The sequence below is a fragment of the Pleurodeles waltl genome, chromosome 1_1, assembly GCF_031143425.1.
Source record: "Pleurodeles waltl isolate 20211129_DDA chromosome 1_1, aPleWal1.hap1.20221129, whole genome shotgun sequence".
Lineage (NCBI taxonomy): Eukaryota > Metazoa > Chordata > Amphibia > Caudata > Salamandridae > Pleurodeles > Pleurodeles waltl.
The window spans coordinates 795,060,082-795,087,585 of NC_090436.1; positions in this window are offsets into that span (position 1 = coordinate 795,060,082).

Genomic DNA, 27,504 nt, shown 5'->3' on the forward strand with positions numbered 1-27,504 from the left:
GGCAGCTGTCAGTGTGCCACTATCCAGACCCCAAATAAGGTGTAGTTTAATATGCATAACATTTCTGAAAATTATTGTTACAGACCTTAGCAATAACAATTGATGTTGCATCATTCCCTGTCCAAGATATTGTATCCATACCAGTGTCAGGAACTGCACTGAAAACTGTCTTGAGTAGCTGATGTCATAGCACTGCCAATCATACACCTCCTTGGTCACCGGGGATACACAAAGTCATACATGTAAATCAATACTGAATGCATACCTTAAGGCAATGGATTCCAACCTTTTGACTTCTGTGGCCCCCCCACTTTATCATTATTGGAATCCGGGAACCCCCACTAAATCATTATTGGTATCCGGGGACCCCCACCAGTGAGTCATTACTAAATGCTGGGGACCTAATTAATTTTATTTAATTTTCTAAGCAATCGCAGACCTCCTGAGTCTTCGTAGACCCCCAACACTTCCCCAAACCACAGGTTGGGAATCACTGCCCGAAGGCATTTCCCCAACTTGGCCAGTGCGGACATGAGAACACCCAGATGGTCAATCATCATGGATACCTAATTGTGAAGAAATAGCAGGATTTATTGGTACCTAAAAACACAAACAATTAAAAACCTGACCTACTCACTAACCTACACTAAGCTAACCTATACTAACTTATCTTAACTTAAGGCTACAGCTATCTACTCTAATCTAAACTTAACTTATACATATAACGCCACTCAATAAACACTGTCCCTCCACCTCCCTTATGAGACAATAGACGTGTAGGACAACATGAACTAAAGCTACACATATACTAACTAATCCTATGTCATAAAAAAAAAATATTTTTTATAATGTTTACATTTTTTTGGTTTTTTTTTTTTTACATATACCCCTAAACATAATACCCAACCAACCACCCCAAACGAAAACAATGCCTAAATCCCACCCCTAAACTACACTAACTATAACCTACAACTAACCTACTCTAGCCTACCTAAACTAAGTCTAACTCCCTAAAACCCACTAAAACTTTAAACAATGCAGACTGGTCCAGGGAAGTGGTGAGTGGCCACACCTACAACTTCTTCAGCTTCCTATTGATGTACTTTAATATTTTGTAATTTCTGGCATTGTCTGCATCAAGTGTGGCCAACCTAGCCTTGACCTCGGCTAGGTCTTTATGCATTTCTGCCTCAAAGCTGGACCCAGTGGCAGATGGTGGTGGCTGTTGAGGTGCTGGTGCCATCAGATGTGCTGCAGATGTTGAGGGTGCTGAACCTGATGGAGCACCACGGATTCCAAGTGCTGAGTATACTCCTTTAGTTGAGGTGGTGCAGGTTGTTGAGCTGGCCCACCATTAGGGAAGGGCTTTCACGACCCAAACAACTTTTCTGCTCTGTACCTCCTTGCCATATTCCTGTAACATTCAACACATTTTGCGAATTTCTGTTTCTGGGCTGGAGTCATTGTGGCAGCTAAAACATGAGGAAAACATGTCATCAGTAACTGCGTTGGGTAGAGGAAGAACAAGCATGCATTGTAAACAGCAATTTCTGGTGACACATGTTGTCAACCAGTAAGCCAACAACAAGGGCAAGAACCAAGTCCATACAAATCTGCCTAGCAAGCATCTACAGTGTTTTGTACCTGTCGCAAGGATAATGGCTCTCCAAAGTTGCACACTAGGACCACGATGTGAGAGGGTCTAGGGCCTCCTTGCACAACATTAGTGTCATAATCAATGTGACACTAATAAGGCACAACAAGGCCAAATGGTAGGCAGAATATCAACAAAGTGGTGCAATACCTGCATTGTGACACTTTGTTGCCCCATGCGCCACATTAAGCCTGTGCCAGGCATGATGTACACAAGGGTGGCCCGGTAGGGTGACTGCCAAAATGACTTACTGCAATCTAAGAGATTCAGCTGACTCATTTTGTTTTTGCAACTTTTGTTGCCAGCTCAGAGCTGGAATTAAATAGGGGCACACCATTGGTCACAATGGGCCCCTATGTACAATCCAGGGTTAGCATTAGATTCTCTTGCTCTAACCATGAATTGGACATCATTTCCATCAAGATGTTAACCACAATTGGCACATACCCAGCGCCATGGTGTGCCTTATATCATATATGACACACACATGGCAGTGGTAGGGGGATCCTAGGGGATGCTAGGAAAGTGGTGATGCACTAGGTGCAGGACCACTTTCCTTAAATCTACACCTTGATGTCCTCAACTTTTTCATGACATGCTAAAGTTATCCCTATGCCCTACTGTCATGCACAGGCAAAGGATGATGTTGCTATGTTTCTGGTTTAATTAACAACATGTCCACCAACCCGAACCACCAGATGATCCAGGAGATCTGCTTCCTTGGCAATGAGGTCTGCCTACTGTTGCTTGATCTGGTGGTCTGTGCGCTCCACCTTGAAGATCCTGCGCAGCTGGAAAAGCACCTTCCCCCAGCGCAGCTTCCTGGCCTGGGGTAGCCCATGATTACACAGCCACCCATTTTCACCATATTGGAGAGGTAGTGGCACACTAACCATATGAATCCCCCAGTTCATCAGGACTCATGCGCTGTGCCCTTCTCTTGCCAGACATCCTGCTGTCTCCCTCCACAGCAACCAATAACACACAAAAAAGTATAGAATAAACACCCTACAATACAAATGCAATGACAGGACAATAACACTACACAAGACTTACAAATACAGCAAATTGGAGTGAACAGCAACAGGACAAACAACAAAACTCTCAGCAACCACCACTCCTCAACCAGCTCCAGCTCCACACAACCACTCTCACCCACAGTCAATAAAACTGTAAAGTAAAAGTGAAAGTAATTTCACTTTACCACGTGTGTAGCAAGGAAGTCCTATTACCTCACTTCCTGGGCCAATGCGTCACATTTTCCGATATGCGTAATTTTTTTGACGCATGATGGCCATGCATGGATTTTTTCCATGAAGGCTGACAAGGCCTTTCAACTTGCAATTGACGAGCAGGGGCCAGGCGTCACTTTTTGCATGAGCGATCTTTGTAGGACAATGTTATGTGTCAAAAATGTTACCGGGCATGTGTGGATTTTGGAGGGAAGGCTGAGACCACAAGACAGTTCAGACCCGCATGGTGCCTGGTGTCATTTTAGTGATTTGCAATGTATGGAGATGTACCATATGCGTTAAAAAAAATTGACGCATGACAACCATGCGTGGATTTTGGTGGAAAGGCTGACAGTGCACCCACATTCACATTCAGGGTTTTAGGGGATATGCAGCTGTATGGTTTAGCTACATGTGTGTGCATGTGCATATAATTGTGTACAGGTGACATAGGAATGTGTTACCACATGTTTTTATGTGTGTGTGATGCATGCAAGGACTGATACTGTTTGCATATGTGCCTGTGTGTGAACTTTTCCACATACATGTTTACACATGTGTACTGAGTGTACATGTGTGGTGCTACTTATGTTGTGGGTCTACCCCATTGTCATGTCCGAATTCTGACTTTACGTCATTATACACAACATAAGATGGGAAGGGCCATGTGCTATACATGTTCAGGCCTAGCATACCCTTAACAAATCTTTAGCAAAGGATGCTGTTGACTAAGGCCGGGATAAGATCCTGTAAGCCATTTCGATGTGAGTGCAGGTATGTGCACACTCTGGTGTGTTGTGAGGAGCAGAATTAATGATGCACAGAAACACATGCACCATATGGTTCCCCATGCATGCAAAATGTTAGAGATGGTGTGCTGACATGTTATTGTTGGTATGTATGTGACATGTTTCTTTTGTGGAAATATGTGTATCATGTCGATTAAGTGCTGCATCATACAGTGGTGTGTTTAGGGATTTGACACATACAACATCTCTTTTCCAGCTATCATATATGTATGCCATTGTTCCAAAGCTGTGTACTCAGATCTGTGTAGAACATGTTTCACAATGGGGGGACATTTGTTCTGGTCATGATAAGTTGTAAATTTTCATGTGACACATATTATCATGTCAATTGTTCTCATTTGTCCATTCGCAAATTGACAGCACCAAGTCTGGTCCACCTAGCTGGGACATGTGTATAAAAATTTAGGTATTATGTGTGAAGAACATACATTTTCAATGTTCGCAAATTTTGATGTTATTGGCAGATAGATGAAATTGTATTCAATCTGTATGGCAGGGTGCTCTCATGCTGTGATGGCACCCTAGTCATCCTTGCTCCATTTGAATAGCCATACAGGACCATGTTTGCATGTATGAACACTGGTTAATTGTGGTCACCTGAGCTCAGTTTACTGTGCACACACAGCAGGACCCTGACTGTGTCAAGGGTCAATGTAGCCTACTCAGGAGTTTGAGTGGCCGTTGGGTGGTGATCTGCCATCCTCATGATGGATCATCAGCTCTGTGATGCACAGTGCCCTGCAGACATACATCTGCACATTTGTGATCCCATGGACAAGTATATGTTGTTGCCTTTGCGGTATGGAAGACTGGCGTTGGTCTAACATGAGTACTCACCCCTTCTGGCTCTTCTCATACATCTGCTTCAGATGTGAGGCAAGCTAAGTAGCTGCCAACTTATAGGGTTCCATTGTTACCTGGTTGGGCCCTGATGTTTTGCATGCCTTGACATTCCTGATTGCTAATACTATTTCATCCAGGGAAAGTGCGTCTTCTAAGGCTTCCCTATCCTCTGTAGTGAGGCTTGGGTGGGGGATGTCACCCAGGCGTTCACCTGCTTTGCATTTTTTGGCGAAATATTTTGCATAATCAAATTTCCCACAGTACTGGTTAAACATTTGGGCTATGGTTTGTCTTCTACTAGCAAGTTCCTGACTGCTTCTTGATCCCAGGAACCTATCTTTACGCTGCCTCCTACCTGTCTTGCAAGGCCAATCATTTTTCCTGTCTTGTCCCACATTACATTGATGTGGTGCTTTGTTGCCCTATGGTGCATATTTGCAGCTTCCTGGGCCACGTCTCAGTATCCATTTTACTTCAGAGCTAGGATATGGGCTCCCTCAGATCCCTCCTCATCAGGTAAGCTGGCCTCATGGGACATTAACTCACGTTCAAGATCCTTCAATTTGGCACTTTTTAGTTTTTTCCCTTGTGCCATCATGGTGAGGCCCTCCCCCTTGAATACTGTCTCATAGGCCACCCACAATGTGAGTGGAGACTTGACTGAAGTGCTGTTTACCTGAATATAATGGTCTTTTCTGGCTAACATCCATTCTCTAATTTATGGCTCTTTAAGCTACTAAGGGCTCAATAGGATGCGGGTAGTGTTTGGCATCTTTGCCTGACCATACACCATCCACAAGGGAGAATAGTTATAAATACCCCTGGTTAAGTTTGTGGCCTCACTTAATTTTGACAGCTAGGGAGTGGGCATGAGATAGTGATCAATTCAGGAGAGACTATTATGCCCCGCAAAGTAAAAGGATGAAGCGCTGGATTGCTGGGTTAAAGGTACACCATACATCTGCCAGTCCCTGGGCAGTGAGGTAGTCTGCTAATGGTCATCTGACTGATTCCGTGGGCCTGGGGGGATGTCAGTGAATGCTGTCACTCAGCATTGCATTGAGGCCCCCTCACATGATCACTTCCCCATCTGTACCAGAGTAGTCAGAACTGGTAGTACCAAGTCGTGAAGTCATATTGTGATATCTACTGAAGGTATGTTTAAGATTTCCCCCCTCCCAGGTTGCAGAGAGTACCACATAGGGACCCTGTTGATCAGGCCATATTTGCCAAATGAGCTGGGGCAGGAGCTACTACTCCTCTAGAGGAGGTGGTATAGCCCACATTAGCAGCCTTTTAATTTCCCCGTGGGTCAAGGGCATGCAACCTATTACCTTGGAGGTGAGTCTCTTGCAGGAAAACCATATCAGGGGAGTCTGGTTTGATGTCCTGAAGCATCACTCCTCATTTGACTTTGTTGCCTAGGGCATTGACATTCCCAGATACTATACTTAAGGCTGTGATACTAACTTTGGACATCCCATTGTATGGTTAATGGACCACACACGGGGAGGGGACCGGCCCAAAGCTGGTTGGGCTTAAAACTGTGAGAGTGAATATCCTGTGTGTTTCAGCTATGTTGACTGTCCGTATGTTTATTGCATGAACAGTAACTACAACAACTATCCAATTACCCCTCTTCATTAATCACTCCCCCCTGCCTGCTAAACTGCACTGCAGAATCCAAACTGCCCATCTCTCCAACTGCGCATAGCACCTGTTCCCCCAACCAAACATAATGCTAACTAGTAAGCGTCACTACCACCTTCTGACCCCCACCCGGCCCCTTACTGGAATGTCTTTACCAAGTTGGAGTCTCATATACTCTGTCACAATCTTGCCCCAATCACTGATTTAGGTCCATCGCGGGCTGCTCCCAGCCCACCCACATGACACTCTGGGTGCATCCCAAGATCCATTCGTGTGATCAGGACGATGCCCCAAGCTAGGTGTAAATTGTTTTTACCCCCACTTCCACTTCATGTTTTCACTATTCTCCTTTGCCATGGCACCACCCAGGCCCCTCTCAGGGTGATCACAGTGGCTGTACCCTCCTGCCACCTGACAATCAATCCAGCCAATCACAACCAACTTCTGGGCTTGATAAAAAGTGTGTTTTGCATGTTGCAACTAATCATAGCTGCACCGGATAAGTCTTTGTGGTCTCATTCCCTCAAAGCCTCTTTACCTAGAGGTAACTGTGACGGAGCCTCTGGACTCAAAGACTGAAATTGGGATGAATGTAACCTGAGGTTTACCTATATGAAATGGGGGGCACTACGAGCTGATTGGAGAATCACGCCCCAGTATCGGACATTTATGAGTCTTGCTATGGTGGGACAAGGGTGTGCTCCAGGCTTTCATAGTGCAACTGGGATGCAGTGGACTCCCTCTACCTAACAGATTTTCGGAAGTCCACGTATTTGCAGCAGTCTCAGGGTGAGATTGTACACAAACAGGTCCATGGCCGGACCGTTGGTATTTGGAGGCACCACTTGTATCCATACAGTATTTCTACAGGGCCAGCCCTCTAAATCTTCCAGCTTCTCTCACAACTGTTCTACTGTGTCTTCACATCATTTGTCATACATGGCCACATGTTCACATTTGCATTCCACAACCTATGTAACATTCCCAATGAGTGTATTTTGGTACCGTGATGACTCATGTCATCTATGAGTAAAGGGAATGACACAATCAAGCTTTCTATGTAATTCATCACACATACAATTTGCAATGGTCTGTGACTTGTTAATACATTGCTTAGCTTACATGCACATTCCAAGTTGATTAGGTGTGAAACAACGAGACATTTATGTGTATATTGGTCCCTGTATGTCACTATCTTGCTAATACATGTGAGTGGCACTGAGAAGTATATTATCAGTACTCGCGTCTGATATTGTCATTGAAACGTATCTGTTACCTACCAGACACAAACATACCATTGTATGTACTTGCTAGCCTTTTCCTACCTAGCCCATACATCTTGTACAGCAGTCTTCACGTATATTTCCTAGATTGCTACATGCATATGTCAAGCCAACACACTTGTGTGATATGTGTGTGACAATGTAAAATGTATTAGCTACAGACAATGCCTACATTCCACCAACACATTTATATGGAAGTGAATTATTTTAAAGATGTTCTTCCTGACTATGGGGCAGATTAAAGTGAAGTGGCGCAGCAACCAGTGCAGGGCGACTTTTCTTCCCCCTTTGCCATCCCCTGTGGCATCCCGCTTCCGCCACCATGTGTGCGCCATAGTTTACAGACTGCACACCATAGGAAAGGTATGGGAAATAGCGTGTAAGGTATTTGATGCAATTCACATACTGTTCAAGGTGAGAGCTAAAATTTTGGCCCTTACCCTGAACAGTACTCAGAGTCTGATTTGTACCAATGGTGTGCCCCCTTTACAAAGCTGCTATAAGAATGTGTTAAAAGTAGCACCACTATATGGCACAATTGTTTTAGTTAGATTCCAATGCACTATTTTGGTTCCCCCCTACCGGCTGTACACCCCCCTTGCATACTTGATGTCTGTCTCAGGCATTGTGTGGCACAAAGTGTTACAAAGTGGCCCAATGCCTGACTTGTGCCACTATGAGTTTCTGCTGCTTGGATATTTACCTAGTTGGGCCCTATTACCGTAAGATATTTGACACTAATGTGGAACAATGATGCACTAGGCCCTCTTAAATCAGGGCCAATTTTCCAAAGTTGTTTACAACTGTTGTGGTGTAGTCATGCTCTCAGAGATATGGGCAAATTATAATTAATTGGTATGTGATGGTGTAAAAGAGTATGCCATGTACATTCTGAGTTTACGTGATTTTATTGATTTATTTACATGGTGATTTTTGGAGTACAGTTCTATGTGAAAAGGTTTTGCACTATTAGTTCTCTTCTGCATACTCATGCAGCAGTGTTTTGTTGTCCCCCCTCCTCCAGTAGTACACCATTGTTGTCATCCTCCTCATTGGGGACATCTTCTTGTTCATCACAGGGGACATGTGTGCATAGTCAACTGCTGTGCAAAATGGCACACAGAAGGATTTTTTTGAAGTCAATGGGTGGTGCATATAACTGGCCTCCTCCTGTGAGATGTAGGCACCTGAACCTTGATTTAAGGAGGCCAAATGTCTGCATACACTATATTTCTGGTCCTTATGTGGGCTTCATTGTATGCACGCTCTGCATCCGTTGTTGGATTTCCAAAAGGCGTCATGACCATGGGCTTGCTTGGTCAGCTGCAAGGGAATGTGAGAACATGTGTCAATCATGCACGTTAGTTAATTGCTAGGTGCCATTCACTTTAAGACTTCAATCTGTATTGGGTGTGTTCCTGTGTGGGTGGATGGTTGGATTGGTCTTTGGTGGTGCACTTTCCGATCATGGGTTGTGGGTTAGGTACATGATGATTGTAAATTGAATTTTTGTCAGACATTTCACCCATGCCAAATGTGTGTGGCGTTCTCTATATCTGAGTCTGGGAACAAAATTTACAAAGCTCTAGTACCTCCTAGCACAACATAAGCCTAATTTTAGTGGACACTATTATGGGCCAGCTAGGTAAATGATCACAGCACTATGTTTACAAAGTGGCACTACCCATGCAGTGCAACACTTAGTGAACCTTTGTGTCACATTATGCCTGCGTAAAGCATCATGTATGCACGGGGTGTGTTCCCCCATTGGGCAAAAGCTACAATGGTGCATAGGAATATAAGAGGTTCCAATGCATACTTTTTATCAGATAATTTTGATGTCTGCACAGAGCAGGCGTAAGCATGGGGAACACCATTGCTTCAAGTGTGGCCCTATGTACTGTACAGGATTTGCACCATATATTTGGCATTTATCCTACCCAGTCCATCGATGGTATCCATCTTATTGACACTATTGCACCTACTCTGCGCCATGGTGCGCCATATATTAAGTACGGCACACACATGTTGTGTGTAGGGGGGAGCTAAGGTGCGCAATAAAGTAGCATTGCTTTAGATGCTGCCCAACGTTTCTGACATGTGGCCCTTAGTGCCTTCACTTTAGACCTGCAGAAGAGTGATGTAGTAGAAATGTGACAGGTGTAGGGCCCTGTGTGTTGCATGTGAATCCCACCTGTTTGCCCTTGAAATATCTCCCTTGCACAAAGTGTTGTTGTTGGCAATTGCTGACTGGCATACACATGTGCATGAGGTTCATATGGAGAGTGTGGGACAGTTATATGGGATGTGTTGTGATGTATGCAAGATTTTTCAGACAGCTGTGGGACAGGACAGAGCATGCTGTGCTTTTCTGCACTGCCTTGCATCAGGAGTACAGCCCTGCTAAGTTCCATGTATCCTCACTCATGTGCATTTCTGGCCTCTCCCTGTACATTGTCAGTGGTACATCGGTCGCAGTCCATTGTTGGTACCCTTGTATCATGGTATGGAGATGTGGTATGCACAGCTGTGTTTGTTGGTATGCTGTGAGATGTCTATTCCTCCACATGATCACTCATTGATGGTAATGATGTTTTTCAATGTGTTCTGCACTATGCACCCCACAAGGGAAAGTTGTACACAATGAGTATACCTATAATATTTTGCTGATATGTAGATGGTGATGGGGCCACTCAGGTGGCAATAGATATCAGTGTTGCCTGATACTTCTACAGTATAGTAAATTTGAGGCAGTGCCAACATTTGAGTGGTGTGACGTTTGAATGTCCAATGCAATTCATGTAGCAGTGCAATTCCTTGGTAAGTGTTATGTGTTAAGGATCTATGCTTTGTTGTGAACCTGTGAACACATGTAGTTGTTTGAATCCAGCTTTTTTATTCATAGGGGACATTGCTCCACCTGCCCGTTCAGTGATGTGTCAGTCAGGTGGCGGCAGGGACTTGTAGATATGGGCGTCTATGAGGGTGGTGTGCATTGCATGCAGTGTAGTGTTGCATGTGGCATATGTGTTGTAGTTTATACATCTGTGTTTCTCTGTCAATGTATATTTGGTATTGTTTGTACTACAAGTTTGGTGTGTTGTGTGTGTTATGATTTATATGGTATCTTACCTACAAGTAGGCCATTGCCATGTTGTCCATCCTGGAATTGTTGGTTTATAGTTGAGTGCCTGAAGATATAAGAATCATGGATGCTTCTGGGATATTTTGCAAGGAGGTTTGGATAATTCCACGGTGGTCCACAATGCAGTCCACATGCAGGAAGCAAGCAATTTGGTAGAAACCTTGCTTGGTCTCCTGCTGCAGTTCCTGGGTGCTGGAGAACTGGATGTGGTTGGGTGTGAGTCTGATGCTGGCATCAAGGACCTTCGTAAGGAAGGCAGAGGGGGATGGTTGGGAGATCCCACCCACTTGTGCCACAGTTGTCTGGAATTAACCTGATGCCAGCAAGTGGAGGACAGCCAGGAGTTTGGTCATGGGTGGAATTGCTGTGTGACTATACATTCTTGCTGTGATGTCTGGCGCAATGTGATGGAGCAGACGTACAATGGACTCCTGCCTCAGATAGTAGAGTCTGATCCCCTCTTCTTCCCTGAGGGCCAGGATGCTTGCACACTGGAGAAAGATCCTCTCCCACCTTCTACGCTGTATTTGTGGCTGCTGTGGTGATGTTTGCTGTTGGTGCTGGTGGCACTTGGTGTCATCGCTGTCGTCTTCTACGAATGCCGAGCTGTAGGAGAAACACTTCCATGGTGTCCAGTTGCTTTCCAATGGTCCTTCTGTGTTTTCCCTTATGTAGTAGTGTGTGGGCCTCATTTTAACACATGGTCTGACCAGGTGTTAATCGGACTTTGCGTAATTTTTTGGAACCAGTCCTTTGCGTGCATTGTTTTTCCGTTGAGTTCTAAATTTACCGTTAAGTTAGCGCCACTTTTGCATCAAAGAAATGGCACAAACACAGCACTAACTTTTCTTAAATCTGGGCCTGTTAGAATCAAGGTGTCCCCATGGGGGAAGGGTGTTGTCTGCTTCAATCTTGTGTCAATTAAAAGACGTTCACTCTGCTACGCAGAATGTAAAATTATTTCATTGATAAAGAGCACATTTAGATTTACGAGTATGAACACCACACAGATTTATACAACGTATAACAGTGCAATAAAGTAAATTCATTAAAATACTTCAAAATCCCCAACACATCCAAAAGTTATTATTTCCAGATATTCCACAGCTGAGTGTCCAGGGAAAGAACAGAGCATCAGCAACCAGATGCTGAACAAAGCCTTGCTAAAGTCGCGCATCCTATGGTTCTATAAATGTCGCAGATAAATGAGCTTGACTTGCTTTGTCCGGATCAGCGAGCATGACAAAATGCCACTGAGGGCCATGCAATTCACCCAGGCAGTACAGGACACTTTTGTTTAAGGACTGGTGACCTAAATCTGTAGCCATCTCTATACAATAACTTTTTAAAAAAGCAAAAAATAAATGAGACCAAGAGGTCAGTGACAAGGGTTGCTATTGCATCCTTCGACCTATGTCTAGTAAAAATACAAATTTGCTTTGTTAAATTTATGCATGGTAGATGAGAACATAAGCTATGAGAGAATATTTCAAATTCAAAAGGGACAAAGGGTAATCTTGAGGGTAGCTGCTTCTTGCAAATCAATGTGCTATGAGGTCAGCATAGACATATTAGCATAGCATTCTGGTAATTCAAGCAGTGTCAAGACGGTAAAATTAACAGGCGAAACAGAGCATTACACAGCATTGCCTTGAACATTCATGCTTGCGCGGGGGTTAGATTAATGTAAAGTGATTAAATATTACTTAATGAAAAAAAAAACATACAAATTTACTGAAAAAACAAAGGTTACAGAAAACAGGACATTCTGTTTAAAACAAAACACAGAGTAGGACTTAGGTAGGACCTAGTCTTAAGAGAAACCTGTTTTGAAAAAAAGGTAGGAAACTTCTGAGTACAACAAAGCCCTACCCTCTCCACGTCTTGAGCCCAAAGAAAATGCAATTAAAAGTGATACTTTAGCAATCAAAATCTGAGTTTCATAAGTTTAGGGGATGAAAATAGGCACTCTGGAGCCCCAGGAGTAGCCTGGAAGAATTTGATGTTGAATGAAGGTAAAGAAAAAACGAGAACTTGATTGAGAAATTCCATAGGTACTAGGAGGGCGTAGTTCAAACTGCTAGAGAGTGGCGCTCAGAATGTATGGAGGATATTTCATTCACTTCACCATCATGGAGACGTTCAGGCTCAACAACAATCTATTGCATAGATAATCTAGCACACAGTTACAATCACAGTTGCAATTATCCATGTAACAGGAGCAGTCTGCAAGGCAGTAACAAAACTGCCCTAATGAGGAACAAACCTAAAGCATTTACCAATGATAATAAATGATTTAAAGTGATGGGCGTGTTAAAAGCCCACAAAACTTACAACAGGTCAAAACGCTTGTGCACTCGACCTCAAAATGGCACAAAATACCCTTTCGGTGCAGCAGAATTCAACATTCTTAAAATGTCATGCACTCAACAGCAGCTGGGTGTTTGTCTGTATTTTTGGATGCAAAGGGCTCCTTCTCAGGAATAACCAATGGTCCATAGGGTCAGTTTATCAGACTCCTGACTTCTGACTCCCAGACTGAGTGATATGAGAGACAATTAAGAGGTGGAGAGAACAGCTATGTAAAGGGAGAGATCAGAAGAATCCAATGAGGCAGGATCGATAGACTGCACATGAGGGGGAATTAAATGCATTGATATCAGCAGAAAGACACACCAGTACCTCTGCCTCGTTTTCCCAGAATCTCCAAAGAACCCTGTAGTGCAACAGAATAGAAGATAATGGGCCAGGAAATGGCAAAGGCTTTGCTCCCCACGCCTTCTGAGAAGGGCAAAGTCTGAAAAAATGTGAAGACCAGTATGTTCTAGAGTACACGGGTTCATCCAGGGAATGTTAAACAGGACCAAAGTGGTGTGAATTATGATCAGCCTGAAGCGGAAAGAGATGAAGAAGAGTAACACCTTCTCAATTGACCCAAACTTCCCCTGCCTGGAATTCATAGTTACTCAAGCCGGAAGCATTACTTTGGGGGCCCTTCTACCCCCGGTTGTAATCTTTGGCCACTTGGTTGTCATTTCAAACATGGGCAGCATGACACAGGATAGGGAAAGCAAAAGAAAAGGGGCTAATACATAGTGAAACTTTCCTGGTCATCTCCTAGTGCCTAGAGTTCTGCTCAGGAGCCCAAGGCTGGCATTGGCAAAACCCAGTGAACCGAATAGCCAGGCTGGTGGCCTGGAATCCACCTCATTCCTCTTTAATTGACAATCAAACACTCTCTGTTGGTCCCTGATTTCTCTCTTTGTGATGATTTTTCCATCGTTCCCTTTGTCCTTCTTTCCCCTTTATACTTGTTTTGCTGTAAGAAAGGTCTGATAAGGACAAATAAGTGCAGGTCCCCAAAAATGAGTGCTAGTCCCCCCAATTGGCCAGCACTGGCTCAAATTAGGCACTCATCAAAACTTATCTGAAGGTTTCTGTACCAAAAACTGAATGCAGCAACGACCACCTTTACAATATGCCTAACAGCTGCATTTCTAGTCTACCATGGGCACAGGAAATACAACATATTCTGCCATGAAGCTTTTATTTCTTTACAGAACAATCTGTCATTTCCTGGAACAATGTGGAGCTGGGGATGGATGGGAAATCCCCCTGGAACATCAGGGAACTGGATTTGGTTTCAGGAATCAGTGGCACTAAGGGCCAAAGAACTGCTGATGGAGCCCCTCAGGATGTGGGGAGAAATCAGGAGCATAATCATGATTTCAGAAGAGGGTCCCAAAGTGAGATGGGCCAGATCTAGGCTTTTTCAGAAAAGTCCTCAACCCCACCATGACTACTCACTTCAAGGGACTAATGAGCCTCCTTAGACAAAGTGGAAGTGGACCCTTTAAACAAAGTGGACACTAAACTCATCCCTCACCCTAAATGAAGGATGGGAGTCATGAGTTTACTATCCTCTGTATGCTTCTTGGATATTTCCTTCTACGGTAAGCAAAAAGGTTAGCCTCATAAATGAGTGATGAAGCATTCAGGACTTTTTTGCATTGTTTGCCTTCCAAGAATTCATCCAAGATGTGATGACTTGCTGCCATTGCAGAGGCAGAATTTGTCACACTTGCATAGTAATAGTCGAAAGAAATAGGAAAGAAATGGACATGCTGTTCCACAGTGGCATGGAGAGCTATACAGTCTCAACTCTCGGCCAACTCATCAGCCAAAGACAGAACAGTTACTGGAAAATACGGGTGGCATATGTATTGGAATGTACTGCAAAATTAGAGGCATAAAAGGTGCACTTAATGGCATTGTCTGTCTTTTTATCAACAATATTTCTGGTATACATTATCCAAAACTACAGCTCTATAGGAAGGCAGTCCATCCACTAGTGTCCACCTTGACTACAGACTGGACCATCTCTTCAAAGCTGTCTTGAGGGTGGCACTTGGACGAGAACTGGGGAAGCACATTCTACCTCCTTCAACTCCCTGGCCAAAGTCTCCCATATGTGAAGAAAAAAAAATGAAAAAGTTATGGATGTAATGCTTGAATTAATGTCTACCACTGGTAATTACTCAGGGCTGCATCACAGTCAATTGATTCTGTGACCACCTTGCCATCTCAGATTAGATCCAGTCATATACAAATCAGCCTTGCTCCTTTTCTAATAGTAAAAGCCAAACCCGAATTGCCAAGCTTGGTCCTCTGAACTGGCATACAAGCAACCCAAAAACAGTTGTGGCCTAACTAGACCTCTTTAGTCAGGTTCAGTTTGGCTCTGGTGGCACAGTGAGCACGGGACCCATGTCTGGGCACTCCCCCCACTCTTAGGGTGTCTTACTGAGGAATTAAAAAAAGTGATGGATGGAATGCTTAAATTATCTTCAGCAACTAGGAGATGTTTTAAGGCATGGGCAAAGTGGGCAGTTGCCATGGGCCTCCAACTTCCAAAGGGTCTCTTAATAACGTGAGTGGGACAGTCAAAATTCCTTTCCATAAAAAACAGTGGTCATAAAAGGCAGCTTGTTTTTGACTCACCTACATTACCATGGAGAGGAAGACCATCACGATCTCATCTGTGATCATCAGACATGGGAAGTAGGTCAGAAAAGGAAAGGTTGATTTGCTATTGCTGAAACTAAAGAATATGGATGCTATAATGTGGAGATTTTAATTTAGCTCAGGACCAATGATAGTGTCTTGTGCTATGCATTTATAATTCTGTACCTTGAGAGATCACTGATGAGGGGGTCCTGTGAGAAGAAAATGCCCCATAAGCCCATAATGTTTCAAATGGATGATTGAACCTATGGACTAAAAGAGTCAGGCTGTAAGATGCCATATGTATGAAATGGTCATGGTATTATGCATGTAAAGTGTACTTATAGAGTATGTGACCACCAAGGAGGGTATCCTGGTGCTGATGCAGGAGCAGATGGGGTGAGCCTGGGCCTGGCCTAGCTGAAGAGCCACATCTTCAGAATTCTGTGGAATTCAAGCACAGAGGAGGAGATTTTGATGTGCAGAGGCAGGTTGTGCCAGGCTTTATGAGCAAGGAAGGAGAACTTGCGACCACTGTATCTGGTTTTGCATATGCAGTGCATGTATGTGAGCAGGAATCTGGCTGAGCAGGAGTGTCTGGTAGGTATGGAGAAGATGGTGTGGTTCTTGAGGTATGCAAGTCAATGTTGTTTAAGGCATTGAAGAGTGCTTGTGTGTGCTTGTAAAGCCAGTGAAACTATTTGAGATGTAGAGTAATAAGTGTATGGGGTGGGGCAGGCGGTGTCAAGAGTGAGCCTTGCTGCTGAGTTCTGTATGGTCTGGAATTGTCCAGTCAGTTGAGTTTTGATTCCGGCATAGACCAGTTTGCTGATGATGAGGGCATGGGTGATGGGTCTGTGGTTGGCCTTTGAAGATATCCTTTATCATCTTTGGTGTGCGAAAGCAGGAGGCGGACACTGCATTTTCTTGGCTGCTCATGATGAGCTGCTGGTTGATAGCTATCTCAAGGTCCTTGACATGGGTTGAATGGAGGAGAGAAAGTCTGAGTTCTGCAGGCCAACAGGTAGAGCCCCATTGCTAGGTAGGTTTGCTGAAGATCACTACTTCTGTCTTGTAAGTATTTAGTTTGAGGGAGTTGGTTTTCTTCCTTCTAGTGACTTCAGTCATGCAGGTGGAGAATCTGGGATGGGTTTTTGGGGTTTTGTTGGAAAGGGAGTGTATAAGCTTTGTGTCATTGGTGTATGATAAGATGTTGATTCTCTGAGTGCAGATGAGGCTGGTGAGAAGGGTCAGTTAGGTGTTAAACAGAGTAGGACTAAGTGTTGATCCTTGAGGACTCTGCAACTGAGGTTGAGGTTTCCTGAGTAGAAAGGGGCCAAGCTGATAGACTGGGTGGGCCTGTCAGGAAGGAGGATATTGAGTGAAGTATAGGTCCTTGGATGCCAGATTTGTGTGCTCTTTGGACGAGCATGGGATGGGAGATGTGTCAAAAGCCACAGAGAGGTCCAGAAGGATGAGGTTTGTGTTGTCTCCTCTGTCCATGATCCTTTGAATGTCATCTCTGGCGGCAATGAGGGCTGTTTCCACACTGGCTGGGCCTAAATCCAGATTGAGTGGCTAGACATCTGTTGATCATCTTCTTTAGAACTTTCACTGGGTAGGCTATCAGCAAAATTTGTATTTTCAGGTCTGCTGAGGGTTTCTTTAGGAGAGGGGGCACTATAGTGTGTTTCCAGGCATTCAAGAAGGTGGTTGTGTTGATGGGAGCATTCAGAATTGGGGTCAGTGCTGTGTTGATGGAGTCCGACCCTTTGTTGAAAACATGGTGAGGTCAGGGGTAAGAGGGAGCTTCAGAATGGATGGGCTGCATGGTGGTTATGATTTCTTCTTCTATGGTGATGATGGACCAGGCTGTTAATGTGGGTCCTTGGATGTTGGTCAAGATGGGCAGAAGTGCTGCAAGAGTTGAGGGATCAAGTTGTGGTTCAAGGTTGCCATAGATGCTGCTGATCTTGCTGACGAAGAAAAAGGATAGTTTAGTACAGACATCCTGAGAGGTGTGGTGCTAGTAGAGCTGGCTGCTAGGGAGGAGAAAAATGTCAAGATGTTGAAGATTTCTTCTGCACTGTTGTTGCTGCCTTAAATGCGGTTTGTGTGCACAAGGCTTCTATTGGCTCTGATCTGATGGTGGTAGTGTCTGAGGATGGTTTTGAAGTTGTTCCTGGCTAAGTCTCTATCTACACTCAAATTGCTTGCAGTGGTGCTTGGTCATTCTGAGCTCTTCATGTACCATCTGGCCTGCAATCTAGTTCTCTGCAACTTGTTGGGACGGGGGCGGCAAGGTGTCTGCACAGGTGGTAATCTAGGCATTGAAGTTGGAGATAGAGTCAGGGAGGTTGTCATTTTCCAAACATCAGGATGCTTCCTAGGTCCTGTTCCAGTCTGGGTGTGAGGGTATGGAGCTTGTATTTATTTGGTGGTGTGGGACAGAACTGCTGAAGTAAAAAAGAGAGTGGTCAGACTAGGTGATCAGTGTAGGCTTGTCTACAGTAATGTCACTGAAGCTGGTGAATATGGGGTCCAACAGGTGTCCTGGGTATGTTTGGGCCATTCCATATGCTGGAAGAGGCAGAGAGGTGGACAGTCGGGGATCAGGGGTGCAGTGAAATCTGTGATAGTGCTGTCAAATTTGGTGTATGGTATTAAGGGGCGGTAGACGAGGGTGGTGCTCGGTTGCAATTGGTGTGATATGTAGCTGGGTGAGGTTGCTGTGGTGATGTCAGGGGTTGAAAATAGGGTTAGCTGGGTCTCCATCAGGAAATGCAGGTCCAGTGCAAGGTTATGATGCAGGTGTCAGGTTTTGCTTGCATATTTTGTGAGAAACCAGATTTTTAGGAGTATGAAGGATATAGAGGAGAGTGGTTTGGTGGGTGCCAGATGTATGTGGTTGAAAGTGTGTGGAGTGTTGAGCGCTGGTGATGCAGATGTGGTGTGAGGTAGGTGCAGGAGGGTGCAAGTAAATTAGCAGGATACCCCTTTGGTGTTGTGAGTTGTGGCATGGAAGCAGCACTGACAACTGTGTCTGAGGTTCAGAGCATGGCGTATGTGCAGCAGGATGGCAGAGGAGGGGTGGGAAGAACAGTGAACCAGGGGTCCTGGTGCTGAAGATGCATGGGATGAAGACAAGCACAGTCTGGCATTCCTTCCAGCGGTGTGGCCATGCTGTGACCACCATTTAGTAGATTCAGGAAGGAGGAGAGCTGAGTCATGGGTGGGGGAACAGGAGGTGAGAAAAAAAGGGTGAGATAGAATGTTAGGGTGGAAGAGGCAAGGAGCCTGGGGGAAGCAAAAAGAGTGGAAAAAAGAGTGAAGGAGCACACAAAACAATAGAGAAGAAGTGAATGAGCACAGCAAAACACAATAGTGGAATGAGCAGGGGAAAGAGTGGAGAAAGAGTGAAATGAGCACAAAAAACAGTGTAAAGAGTGAAATGAGCACAGGAAATGAGTGGAAAAATAGTGATAACAGCACAATAGTGGAAGAGGCAAAAAAAACAAATTCAGCACAAAATAAGTCAGAAAAGTAGGCAGATCAGCAAAACAAAAACAAGGAAAACCTATGTGAGAAAGAGAGTGAAGTGAAGGTGAGAAGGTGAGAGACAGGAAGAGCGAGAGTGAAGAGAAACATCAGGAGAAGGAGGCAGGAAGCCTCAGACCGCACAGAAGCAGAGTTTGTAATGGCTAGGCTGGGGTTGAAATACTAGGCACTTATAAGTCCAGGTAGCGACTAGACAGCTATCTCTATTTAATGGCTGGTCGGCTCTGTGGTGGCCAGTAAGTAGATCTGGGAATGGGGAGAAGGTGGTGGGAGGGGATGGGTGGGGGTGAGAGTGGTGCAAGAGCGCAGCAGAGATGGGAAGAGTTAAGGACCACTGGTGTGAGGCAAAAAGAATAGAAAACGAGTGAAATATGCACAGAAAACACTGAAGAAAAAGTGAAATGAGCACAGCAAAAGAAAAGAGTGAACAAAGAGCAAAATTACACTAACAAAATTGTGTAAAAAGAACAGAATGAGTACAGGAAAGAATGGCGAAAGAGTGAAATGAGCAAAGAATGAACATGTAAAAAGAGTGAAATGAACAGAGTAAAAGTAAGAAAAAAATGACACAAGAGGCAGAACAGCAAGGTCAGCACAAGATATAGTCAGAACAAGATCAAATTAGCAAAACAGAAGTAAGAAAACAGGCAAAGAGATGTGAGAGAGAGAGAGAGAGAGAGGGGGGATCAAAAGTGAGAGCATATGCGAGAGAGTGACAGAGGAGAGAAGCAGCAGAAGAATGAGGCAGCAAGCCTAGGAATACACAGGATCAGGGTTCTGCAAGGGCCGGGCCTCGCCAGAGGACCAGGTGCAGGTTAGTCCAGGTAGGGACCAGACACCTCCTATTGGCTACCCTAGTCGTCTTTAAGTAAGTACAGTACAGAATGGGGAAGCATCCTGAAACAAGTAGGCTATAATACTGTTTGGAACAGAGCACCACTGTTTCGGTCTGCCTAAGAATAACCAACACAACACTTTTGTGTTATAAATGTTCAATACCCTCCATAAACCCAGTGCCCTGGACATAGAAGTCCTTCTGGTCCTACTTCTTCCCATAGCAGCATCAGCATCCTGCCATAATGAATTGTCCCAACTAGGCTCTCTGGTGGCCAGTGGCATGGGCAGTGCAGAGGCCCCCAGGGGCCTGAGACTCCCCTACCGCCAGCCTTTTGATGGCAGTTCAAACCGCCATGAAAAGGCTGGCGGTAGGGGGACAGCGCTGCCCTGGCGGATTAAAACCACCGGGACCACTGTGGCGGGAAACCGCCGGGACCACTGTGGCGGGAAACCGCCGGTCCCGGCGGTGCAACCGCAGCGCTTCCACCGTAGTCGTAATTTCCTGTGAAGCACCGCCAGCCTGTTGGCGGTGCTTCCTCCAGAAGTGACCCCCAAAGTACCTTATTAGAGTTTGGCGGAAGGGCTACTCCTTCACAAACATGACAACTATCCCATCCGCCATACTATGATTCCTATAGGGTATAATGGAATCATAATACTGTGGAAGGGATGACCCTACCCGCCAAACTCTAAATTAGGCCCAAAGTTTGTTTAATAAAGACTTGGGGATGGATTCACAAAAGTAGAGTTAGACTTTTGGTCTAAGTTTCGTTGGACTTTTGGTCTAAGTTTAGACCAAAAGTCTACCTTCACAAGTTACAAGGAATCCGCCCCAAGTTTGGAGATTCCACCCCGAGAGCAGACATAATGATAGGACTCATGTCTTACCTTTCTGAATACCAAAAAGTTGTAAAGTTAGACTTTTGGATGTACCAGCTCTGGCATCTCACAAAACGTCTTCATGTGTAAGACTAGACTCAGACCCCAAAGTAATCTGTAATATGCAAGTGTTCCAGTAGCTCAGGCTTTACAATGTGAATAGAACAGTGTCCCCACACACTTTTTACTGTATCACCTTCAATGACTAATTCTGCTTACATGCCATGCTTAAGGCTTAGTTTGTAAATTTTAAAAAAAGTGCAGGTGTTAACGTTTTTTTACAATGTGGACTTTTGGATGACAATTTACCTGTGCAAATTAATAATTTGAATGATGCATATAGTTGTAAACAATGAATTAATGGAAATGCACTTGAAACAATATGATTATTTGGTTTAGAAGTGTGATTTTTATTTCATAACAAACTTTATTAAAGTTTTGGCATGGTAAAACAGCCCATCAGAACCTCTCGCCCATCTCCATCCAGTGGAGTCTAGCGTTTCATCCCAATGAACAATAAGCCATAGAAAATCAATTATGGTCCGTAATCCACAAAACATACCTCATACAGTCTCATATCCACTGACTGCCCTGAATAATTCCACCAAGCCTCCCCCAAATCTTTGTGTGTTTACGAGGGCAGCGCCTGCTCTGTAGATTGGCTCTTCCATCTCGGTGCACCAGTCCATCGCCCTACTCCACTCCAACGTTGGGGTTGATTGTGTATTTGACTAGTGGTGGGCAAAGTCTCTTTTAGCCAGTAGTGTGGCCAGTTCCACTAGAGCATTTATGGCTTGTGTGGACCTCACATCATCCAGGATCCACAGAATACCCACCTTGGGACTTAAATCAAAAATGGGCCTCTAGAACCCCAATAAGCTCTTGCTCAATAGATCCCTGATAAAGTGCAAATACAGGACAGGCCACACCATGTGGAAGAAGTCGGCACCTAGGGAGGCACATCGATGACAGCTAGGAGACAGCAAGCTGCCCTTGTGCCCAATTCCATAGAGGATGTAATATGCAGTGTCAAGATATTTTAGTGGTATGACACAGAACAGTGAGGAAAAGGCCAGAGTGTGGGGGCCATATGGGTGTTGTGGGTGACTTTCCATTTTATTTCCGAGACTATGGGGGTCATTACAACATTGGCGGTAAATGCCGCTTACCGCCGTGCAGAAGAACGCCAACACACCGGCGCGGCTGCGGAATTTCGCCACAGCTATTAAGACCCACAGCTTGGAATCCTCCAAAATCCAGACACTCACACAAGTCCGCCACACCAAAGGTCAGTGATAAACTGGCGATAACAAAACCTCCACCGTCACGCCAACAGGAATACGCCCACACTATCACGACCCACTAATCCATGCGGCAGTCATTCAACCATGGTAAACCATTGGCGGTACACACCGCCGCGCTCAAAATACACACACATTTACAAAACACTACCACATTGGACAATTTGAAATACACACACCTGATACACATACACACACCACTCCCACACACCCAATACAATATAAAACACACACCCACATTACCCACAAACCCTTAATACCAAAAATGTAGACGAAGGACAGAGAGACAGCACAGCAAAGACAACACCAGCATACAGAGGCACACAACACCATCACAAATACACATCCAAGCACAAAACACCACACACCTCTAAACATCACCCCACACATCACAACACACACCACCTCACACATCACTCACACCACCCCATGGCACCGCAAAGACACCCCAGGTTTTCAGAGGAGGAGCTCAGGGTCATGGTGGAGGAAATCATCCGGGTAGAGCCACAGCTATTCGGATCACAGTTGCAGCACACCACCATAGCTAGGAAGATGGAGCTATGGCGCAGAATTGTCGACAGGGTCAACGCAGTGGGACAGTATCCAAGAACACTGGATGACATCAGGAAGAGGTGGAACAACCTATGGGGGAAGGTGCGTTCCGTGGTTGCAAGACACCAGATAGCTGTACAGAGGACCGGCGGTGGAGCCCAACAACTAACAACATGGGAGGAGCAAGTCTTGGCAATAATGCATCCTGAGGGCCTCGCAGGAGTAGCTGGAGGAATGGACTCTGGTAATTCAACTCTTAACTATTACATCCCCCACCCTACCTGCATGCTATCACATACCCCCACCCTCGCCCTCACCCCCATCACTCCAACTCCTCACATATGTCCCACTATCACAAACCACACATCGCCACACCAAGCCCTGCATGCAACAACAAAGCATGGACATCCATCACCAATGCATGGTCAACACATACCCACACAGATCCCTAAACAATTAGCACACAAGGTCCTACACAGGAATGCAAGCACTGGGTACAGGGTCACCCACCCATTGCACACCATGGCACACACAGATGCAATAATCATGGCTTTACACCCCTGCAGGACCCCTACCCAACGTCACCGGACAGGAGGTTCCAGACATGTCCACTCCACCTACAAAAGAGGCCCACAGTGATGACAGCAGCTCTGTCCAACTGGATCTAGATGACCAGCCCGGCCCATATGGGACCTCGGGACAGTTGGTTCCCCTCACACTGGCACAAGCCACAAAAGAGCCTCCCCGCTCTGGAAACACCAGCACAGCACCCACCCAGTGGGCCCATACCTCTGTCCCCAGGACTCGTCAAGCAGCAGTGTGTCCACCACTACAGGGAACCCAGGCTAACCCACCACCCCAACAACAGCAGGGACCTGGGGACAGTGGTAGTGGGCACACGGTTCAGGGGACAGAGGACAGGAACACAGGGGAACTGGGAGGGCTGCTGTGCGACAGGGGGAGGACAGGCCCAGGGAACCCTGTCTCCACGAGGCCCTATCCAACATCATGGGAGACTACCACCATTACTAGGAGACGATGGTAACAGTACTGGCCAAGTTTCAGGAGACCCAGCGGCTCCAGGAGGAACAGTATTTGGGGTTCAGGGATAAACTCAAATCCATCAATACCACCTTGGGCACCATTGTAGGGGTGCTGAAGGAACTTGTGAACACCAGGAGGGACACTGTGGCACAACAAGGGGCCCCTGACACTAGCCTGGACGATGAACTGCCCACCACCTCCGCCGGCGCTAGTGGACAGGAGGCACCGCCACAGGACCACCACACCAGCACCCCACCCCCTGCAGATGGAGAACCACCCCGCAAACGGTCCCTGATATCCAGGACAAAGACAGAGAACAATGCCAAGACCCCCGCAAAGAAATGAGACCACCCTGATTGTCATCCTTCTGTCCCACTTTGTCACCCTGTCCATCCTTAAACTGCCCCAGCTCCACTTCCTATGCCCCTTTGGACAATGCACCTGTGAGACTAATAGACTGGACTCTGCCATGGACATTCCTCCACCATCCCCCCTGACCATTTTACACCCCCTCCACTATTTAGCACTTAAATAAACACATTTAAATCACAAAACTATCTGGAGTCAGTCTGTGCTTTCACAAATGTGTATTTGCAATAACTGAGGGAAATAGCAATGTCCATTGTATTGTCAACATACCTATGTCACACAGCTCTAGTCCATGAGGTAACATAGCAGAGGTCACACTCTGGGACCCACATCTGTGAAATCGAAAGGCAAAGTGACAAATCAGGGTCCATACACTGGGTGAAAGTGACAGACAGATGAGAGGTAGATCAAGTGTATCAGATGTAGGAGGCAGTGATGTCTTCTTACCTGTGTCTCATTGGAAGTATTGATGAATCACGGTGTTTCTGTTGTTGATATCCTCTTCTTCTGCCTCCTCTTCTTCACTGTCCACAGGCTCCACAGCAGCCACAACACCTCCTTCAGGACCATCCTCCTGCAGAAAAGGCACATGTCGTCGCAAAGCCAAGTTGTGCAGCATACAGCAGGCCATGATGATCTGGCACACCTTCTTTGGTGAGTAGAATAGGGAACCACCTGTCATATGGAGGCACCGGAACCTGGCCTTCAGGAGGCCGAAGGTCCTCTCTATAACCCTCCTAGTTCACCCATGTGCCTCATTGTAGCGTTCCTCTGCCCTTGTCCTGGGATTCCTCACTGTGGTCAGTAGCCATGACAGGTTGGGGTAGCCAGAGTCACCTGCAAATGTCGAGGGACAACTGTTAGACACACACTAACCATTAGGGACAACCCCAGACCCAGACAAATATTCACACTGTATAGGGTCCATGTCCTCACCTAATAGCCATACACGGTGCCTCTGGAGTTGCCCCATCACATAAGGGATGCTGCTATTCCTCAGAATGTAAGCATCATGCACTGAGCCAGGAAACTTGGCATTCACATGGGAGATGTACTGGTCGGCCAAACACACCATCTGCACATTCATCGAATGGTAACTCTTCCGGTTTCCGTACACCTGTCCACTCCTGCGGGGGGGACGAAGGCCACATGTGTCCCATCAATGGCACCTATGATGTTGGGGATATGTCCCAAAGCATAGAAGTCACCTTTCACTGTAGGCAAATCCTCCACCTGAGGGAAAACGATGTAGCTGCGCATGTGTTTCAGCAGGGTAGACAACACTCTGGACAACACGTTTGAGAACATAGGCTGGGACATCCCTGATGCTATGTCCACTGTAGTTTGAAAAGACCCACTTGCCAGGAAATGGAGTACTGACGGGACCTGCACTAGAGGGGGGATACCTGTGGGATAGCGGATAGCTGACATCAGGTCTGGCTCCAACTGGGCACACAGTTCATGGATTGTGGCACGGTCAAGTCTGTAGGTGACAATTACATGTCGCTCTTCCAGTGTCGACACGTCCACCAGCGGTCTGTACACCGGAGGATGCCACCATCTCCTCACCTGCCCCAGCGGACGTGCTCTATGGATGAGAACAGCAAGCAGAGGGTGAGCCAACACTGAGGTACGAAATAAGCAACTTTATTCCACACATTTGTCAATCCGCTATGTGCCTGTCTTAGTGTGTATGCAAGGCCTAGATATGTGTGAGGCGTTTACAATTAAAGCCATGTGGCCCCCTGAAATGGCGGCTGCCTGACCTGTAAGGTGGGACAAGGGGATATGGGTAACAGCGCTGGCGTTGTACACCGTCGCGGTAGGCGGTCGAAGACTGCGGAGCAATCCTGCATTGGTTAACATTGGACCCTATGAGTCCCAGGAGCCAATGACGATGTACGCCAGCGGTAACGGTGCGCACCGCCGTGGACCTGACCGCCATTTTCTCTCTGTTCACTCACTTGATACCTGATCTTCGACAGGAGAGGACCTACACTGCAAGTGCTGCTATGACCTCAGTCTGGAAGCACCAATGGCTCAAGTGTCTGGGGAAATGGCCCCTGCCTTCACATCGGAGGAGTTGGACAAACTAGTGGATGGAGTCCTCCCCCAGTACACGCTACTCTACGGTCCTCCAGACAAACAGGTGAGTACACTGTGAGCATGCTGTATGCCTGTTTGGAGTAGTGTGGATGGGAGATTGGGGGGAATGAGGTGTGCATGAAACGACGGTGAGTGTATGTGCGTCATGGCAAGGGTAGGGACGTGGGCCAATGACTGTGACGGACCGGACAGTTATATTTCTTTTCCCCTGTACTATTCCTGTAGGTCAGCGCCCACCAGAAGAAGGATATTTGGCGTGCCATCACCAAGGGAGTCCGGACCTTGGGGGTCCCCCACACACGGAGCACCCACTGCTGGAAAAGATGGGAGGACATTCGCCGCTGGAGCAAGAAGATGGCGGAGGCCCAGCTGGGGATGGCCTTCCAACGTGGGAGGGGTGCCCGTCGCACCATGACCCCCCTGATGTTCCGGATCCTGGCGGTGGCGTATCCGGAGTTGGATGGGCGCTTGAGGGCATCACAGCAGCCACAAGGGGGTGAGTACAGTCACATTTATCTGATTCAACGTGCATGGGAGGTGTCTGGATGGGGGAGGTGGACTGTGGGTACCCCTAGGCCAGGGCAAGTTTTGTTGGCAAGGTCCCTTCGTAAGGCAGGCCATGTGGCACCCCACCCCACCAGTGTTCAGAGCCATCTACCCCTAGTCAGGCTCCTGTGACTTCCATGTGTGCAGCAATCGGGCATAGGCCTTGTATCCCATGGCCCTGTGATTAATTAGGGAACTCTAAGTGCATGACGTAGTGCAGAGGGCTGCTGTGTCTGTAGTGTCCGCCAACGGTAGCGGTATTGCATGCACTGAGCATGTCTTTCTTCTTTCTTCCCCCCCCTTTTGTGGTCTCCCTGTTCTTGTGTGTATTAGCATCATCACGTGGAGGAGCAGTGCCACCGGAGCAGGAGGGAGCTGCATCCCACATGGCCCTGGAGGGCGACACTACGGACTCCAAATTCACCAGTGGGACGGAGGGCGAGGGGAGCTCCACGGCGGGGACAGGAGCTGAGACCAGCGACACCGACTCCTCCTCTGATGGGAGCTCCCTTGATGCGGCAGGCCCCTCTGTGCCAACCACATCTACAGGTATATCTGCCACCCCCCCTACCAGCACCGCCCTCCCAGCAGCCCCTCAGCATGTGCCCCGTGGCCGCTCACCCAGGAGGGTGGGCATCTCCTTCGCCCCAGGCACCTCAGCCCCTGCCCCTGTCAGCCCTGCCGCCCTCAGT